Source organism: Myotis myotis, unplaced genomic scaffold (assembly GCF_014108235.1).
Source record: "Myotis myotis isolate mMyoMyo1 unplaced genomic scaffold, mMyoMyo1.p scaffold_m19_p_3, whole genome shotgun sequence".
Classification (NCBI taxonomy): Eukaryota; Metazoa; Chordata; class Mammalia; order Chiroptera; family Vespertilionidae; genus Myotis; species Myotis myotis.
In genome coordinates, this window is record NW_023416335.1 from 128,580,749 (window position 1) to 128,587,251 (window position 6,503).

A 6,503-nucleotide genomic window follows, 5' to 3' on the forward strand; every position below is an offset into this window, starting at 1 on the left:
AAAGTACGGGTCATGGGAGCCTTGAATTTGGAATGTTTTATACTTTTATGGAAAACTTGGACCATTCTTTCAAAAAGGATTTTATTAGATGAATACAATATTTGTATAAACACTTATGGAAATAAGCACTATAGAAAGTAATGAGTAGCATAACTGAGCCAAAGTAAAGAGAAATGTCATTAATCAATGGGAAAATTAAATGCAACTTACTCGCTAACTATGACAATTAAAGCATAAGTTTTTTTTGTTTTGTTTTTTTGCCTTTTTGAAACACCTCAAGTTTATTAATTTATTAGTAGTATATATCTGATTCTTAGCCAGAATGTGAAGCTGGAGGGTTGCTCTCATACTGGAAAATCAACTACATAATACATTACAGTATGTGCAAATGTGTACATTGAAAGTTTAATCAAAACCTGCTTTCAGTTTATTAAATAATTTCTTAAGAATACTTGCAGGAGGTACAGCAACCTCATGACCAAGTCACAGATCTCTTCAGAATTAATTCTTATAAAGGCAGTTTTGATTACATTGATCCAAGTTATGCGGGAGTGGCAGGATAGGTAAAGGCAAAGTTTTATTTTTAGTTTCCCCAAATGCTTTTTCACTTGATTTAGGAGGGCTTGGGAGTACCCAAGAATTGTCTTCCAGAGAATTTCTGCCATACGAGTGGTGTTCCTGAAAGTTTGAACAGTCATGAGGAATAGGTCTCTCGTTATCTGCCCATGGTTGGGGAATTGCTTTCTCTGATAAAATCTTTACATCTCCTGGTAAAGGGGGAGATGTGGTATGACAAAGAGTTTTGCCATTTGGTCTTCTGTATGTTGCAGTGAAATTCGTCAAGTGCAGTTTTGTGCTTTCTTTCCCAAGGTCTTCCATGAATCCTACAGGGGCACAGGCTTTCTTGATCGCAGTTGGGGTTTTCAGTTTTCTTAGTAGTTCAACCTGTACTTGAGTCACCAGATGTAAATTAGACATTTCTCTCTTCAGCTACCAGTATGCATTTTGCACATTGTCGCTTGAAATGCTTCGTCTTTGGCGATCTCTGCTCTCCAGATTGTCTTCCTGAGATGGATCTGTTTGTTTGGCTTTTTGTAGCTCCATTCTGAGATTGTTACATTCTTTCTTCATCAGTTCTAGTTCTTGTTCCAAGCCATGGATCTTCAGGTCACAACTCAACTTTTCCACTTCCCAGTTTGATGAAGGTGGATTTAAATTCCTTATCACTTGCTGAGTTTCCACCTCTGTTCTTAGCTGGAGGAGTTCTACTTCTTTAGACTGCAGCTGTTCATTCAATACTTTCAAAGATTCAGAGTTGTCTTTATTCATTTTATTCAATTTGCTCTTTAAATTATCTCTATCAATGCAAATCTCTCAATATGCATGATAGGCCTTATTTACTTGTTCTCGTCCCACAGAACTTGTTTCTTCATCTAATAAAGCGCCTGTAAGCTTTTCTTCCAAAAATTTTATTCTTTTCTTTAGGAAAGAGTTCTCTTTTTCTGAATCCTTGAGTCATTTTTTGATGTCTTCATATGCAGTGACAAGGGCAAAATGTGAAGCAACAGACTCATTTGAATATATTGAGACCGGAGTCACTGTATCTCTCCTATGGGCTTTTTCATGATTTAGAATGCAGATATCATCTACCAATGTATCCATGACAGCCCTAAGTCAGGCTACATAGCGCCGCGGAGTTTTGATTCCCCAGAGTTCGGAACCGGTCGCCAGGGATCACCGCGGGCTTTGGGTTTCCTCAAAGACACCACCGCTTCTCCAGCGAAGGCCGCTGCTCCAGGTACCCCGCGGAGGGGTTCCCATTGCTTTGGCCTCCGCTGCACCAGGACCGACCAGTGGGCTGGGGCCCGGAGGATGGGGAAGGAGTGGCAAACCGGGGCAGGAGGGGCCGAGGCGCTGCCCGGAGCAGGCCCGTTACCCAGCAACACGAAGCCCAGGACCGCTGGTGCCGGCCCCCTCAGCGCCCATTCAGGCCGCCCTGCAGCAGGGAAATGCTGCCAAGAGGCGCTGGTGGCAAGCAGCACCCGGCTGGAAGGGGGCTGCCGCGGTCCTGGCACTCGGCGTTGGGGCCATGCCAGCCTAAAGCATAAGTTCTATGTGGACAGAGACAATGTTGGCATTGTTCATTATTGTATACTAGAGGCCTGATGCACAAAATTCGTGCAAGAGTAGGCCTTCCTTCCCCAGGCTGCCAGCACTGGCTTCCCTCAGAGGGAGGCCCTGCCCACCTACCACAGCCACCAGTCGGTGGCCTGGGCCTCCCTCTGCAGGGCGATCATGGGGCCCCCCAATTGACCACCCTACTGGCTGGTGGCCTGGGCCTCCCTCTGCAGGGCGATCATGGGGAGATGGCTAGGCCCCTGACCAATTGCATCACACCTGCCTTGGCTGGCCTGGAGCCACTGGGTGTCATAACGGAGTCCCAGATAGTCGTCCAGATGGTCACTCCACTATTCAGCCATTCAGTCGATTTGCATATTACTGTTTTATTTTAGAGGATCTAATGCCTAGTGTAATATTTGGCCTATTGTAGAGGCTTAGTAAATGTTTATAAGATAAATAAATAGCACAATAGATAAATGTATGTTCTATCAATTTGAAATAAAATTTTCCCTGGAAATGGAAGACCAACTCATCAGTAGGCACTTCTAACTAGTGAAAACTCTTCAAGAACAACTATTTTCTTTGCTTTTAATATGCTCTCATCAAGTCCCCACATAAATAATAATTATGTCTTCTGCATTGTCAAATGCACAGGGATAGTAATTTATAACTGATCACAAATTAATAAATTGGTTTTGTGACACAGATTTATCTCATGTCCTATGAGATGTGGGTTGTATTGACACATTTTCTTAAGATTTCTTCCAAAATATCTGACCATATAGTTTTTTTCACTCAAAGAAAGTTTACAATTTCAGGCAGCACCATATAAGGCCTGTGACAAATAGCCAGCCTACTGTAAAAGACCATGTTAAAACAAACAAACAACAGTAAAAACCTTTGTACCTGTGGGCACTACTTTCATCTTCAAAAGAATGTCTATCATGATTTCAATGCTCTGATATGTTTGGGAAAATTTGGTCACCTCTTATTTTTCTGAATTTCTACCATATAAGGACGCAATGATTGTATATATTTGGTCATTATTAAGACCTATTAAATCATGGATTTTATTTTATCACTATATTTCTACCATATAAGGACTCAATGATTGTATGTATTTGATCATCATTAAGACCTATTAAATCATGGATTTTTATGTTATCACTACAACCTCCTTTGCAGTTGGCATTGTCCGAGGGAAGAAAATAAAAAAGAATGCTATTTCATCAAAACTCCCTCTTGAAATCTAGCCTGATTGCATGTGTGTGTGCATGCAAGCACTTGTTCTTTCATTCAACCAAAATATTTGAAAAATGTGCCTATAGGCACTCAGTTAGCTTCTGTTGTGTTATTAAGCATACTAGAGGCCCGGTGCACAAACATTTGTGCACTCGAGAGGGTCCCTCATCCCAGCCTGTGCCTTCTCCCAGTCTGAGACCCCTTGGAGGATGTCCACCTACCTGCTTAGGCCTGTTCCCTGGGGGATTGGGCCTAAGCTGGCAGTCAGACATCCCTCTGGCAGCCCGGGAGCACTTGGGGGATGTCCACTTGCCAGCAGGGAACAGGCCTAAGTTGCAGTTGGACATCCTTAGAGCTGCTGAGGAGGCAGGAGAGGCTCCCACCAACACTGCTGTAGTGGCAGCCATCAGCCTGGCTTGTGTCTGAGCAGAGCTCCCCTTGGGAGGGCACTGACCACCAGGGGGCAGCTCCTGCATTGAGCATCTGCCCCCTGGTGGTCAGTGTGTGTCATAGTGACCCGTCATTCCCAGTCGTTCTGCTGTTAGGGTCAATTTTCATATTACCCTTTTATTATATAGGATAGAGGCCTGGTGCATGGGTGGGGGCAGGATGGTTTGCCCTGAAGGGTGTCCCGGATCAGGGTTAGGGTCCCTCTGGGGTGCCTGGCCAGCCTGGGTGAAGGGCTGAGGGCCATTTTCAGGCTGGCCACACCCCCTTCAGGGAGGAGGGTCCTGCTGGGGTGCCTGGCCAGCCTGGGTGAGTGACTGATGGCTGTTTGCAGGCTGGCCACAGCCCCCAGCCACCCAAGCTCCCAGTGGAGGCTGGCTGGAAGCAGGTATCTGGAATTTATTTATCTTCTATAATTGAACCTTTGTTGCCTTGAGCGGATGCCACAGCCGGCCAGGGCAGGCGGGAATCTTGGCTTCCTCCATCGCCAGGGCAACCAAGCCTCCTGCTTGCTCCAGCTCTGTGGCTGCCGGCCACCATCTTGGTTAGGTTAATTTGCATATAGTCCCTCTGATTGGCTTGTGGGCGTGGCTTGTGAGTGTAGCAGAGGTACAGTCAATTTTCATGTTTCTCTTTTATTAGATAAAACTAGAGGCCCGGTGCACAAAATTCATGCACTCAGGGGTTTCCTCGGCCTGGCCTATGTCCTCTTGCATTCCGGGAGCCCTTAGGGGATGTCCATCTGATGGCTTAGGCCGCTCCCTGGTTTATTTGATAAATTCTAGTTAACTGTTTTAGTTTACTAGGACTTCTGTAACAAAATACCACAGACCGAGTGCCTTAAACAACCGAAGTTTATTTTCTTAGAATTCTAGAGGCTGGAAGTCCAACATCAAAGTGCTGACAAGTTGGTTTCCTGTGAGGCCTCTGTTTTTGACTTGCAGATGACCACCCTCTTTTTGCCTTCTCACATGGTCACCCCTCTATGCATGTGTATTCCTGGTGTCTCTTTTATGCATCCAAATTTCCTCTTATAAGTTCACCACCCAAACTGGATTAGGGTTCACCTAAAAGCCTCATTTAAACGTAATCACCCCTTTAAAAGTCCTATCTCCAAATACAGTCACATTCTGAAATTTTGGGGGTTAAGTGTTCAATAATGAATTTGCGGGGGAGTAGGGGGACAATTCAGCCCAAAACACTAATTTAATGCTGTGGTAATATTAGACAATATAAGGTAAGCTTGAAGAAACAGTGATAGAGGTACAAAGTGGAATCATATCTCTGTATGTGTTTGGTAGGAGGTAGGGTAAAAATTAATGAAGACAGACATGGCAGCATGAAGGATTGGAATTGGAGGAAAGTGACCAGTAAAGGCAAAGGTAACTGTCTTGAATACCATTGTGATCTCTGAAGGAACACTGGTTCATCAGATGTAAATATGTTTCCACATCAGTCTTGTATAAACTAGACTATTTCTCAAGTAGAGATGGATTTACCATGAAATTATGAAGTTCAACTTCAGCACCCCTTAAGGCTCTTTGCAAGGTCATTGATCTAACTTTATATTCATAATTATGTACTTTTCTTTAAGAGGGCCTTGGACTTTAAATAACCTGCATCTTTCCCTAATTGCAAGTATTTTCAGCCCCCGTTTTCAGAAGGAGAGGTTTGGGGCATTTATTGGTCTAAACCAGCCGTGGGCAAACTACGGCCCGTGGGCCGGATCCGGCCCGTTTGAAATGAATGAAACTAAAAAAAAAAAACAAAAAAACGACCGTACCCTTTTATGTAATGATGTTTACTTTGAATTTATATTAGTTCACACAAACACTCCATCCATGCTTTTGTTCCGGCCCTCCAGTCCAGTTTAAGAACCCATTGTGGCCCTCGAGTCAAAAAGTTTGCCCACCCCTGGGCTAAACTCTTAGAAATGGGTATTTATGTAGACAAATTATAACTCATGAATTACATGAAATATGACTGAGCAATAGTTTTTCATTGCAATAGCAGTTACTACATTCTGCATTCTTGTGAATTTGAATCTTCTACTATCAGACCACACACATTTTTTGCGTGTGTGCCAGTAATCAAAACTGAGCAACTCTAAGGTGTACAATTAATTTAAAAAGGAAAATGATTATTGTCTACTAACTGTATTTAAAAATATGTTTGAAGACTTCCCATTTACTTATAAGACACTATCTTCTCTCACTTCTCACATAGTTGGATTAACAGTTCTCTCTAAGTTCCCTGGGTGTACATACTACCAAGCTCAGACAGTGTGACATTTGTTTATCCTGACATTAGCCACAAAATTATTTCTTTACTTTTTCAGGGGGAAAAAAAGTGTAACCTTCTTACACTATGAAAAAAAAATGCTATCACACAGTATGCCTTCCCATAGGTGTTACACATGATGAGAATCTGTTTCATACTGATACTCCTAGAAGATTTCCTATATTTCACATTTCAGTTTTGTATGTCATTCTTCCTGAGAACAGCCTTGCAATTAAAGATGAGAAAGTGGCTTTTGGTTGAAAAATAAAAGAAAGACGTGTGATGAAATTGGTTAAGTAAGACAGTTCAATTTGACTAACAAAGCAAAATTCCCGAATTGAGTTACTCTTAAAGCTCTGTAATCAGCCATGTTTCTTAAAATGCCTGGGTTATATCTAGCCCCACTCACACTA

General features: G+C 42.9%; 1 pseudogene; it reads right to left on the reverse strand.

Moving 5' to 3' along the window:
• Positions 1-460: 460 nt before the first annotated feature.
• LOC118651360 lies at positions 461-1,620 on the reverse strand (annotated as a pseudogene).
• Between the last annotated feature and the right edge of the window lie 4,883 nt (positions 1,621-6,503).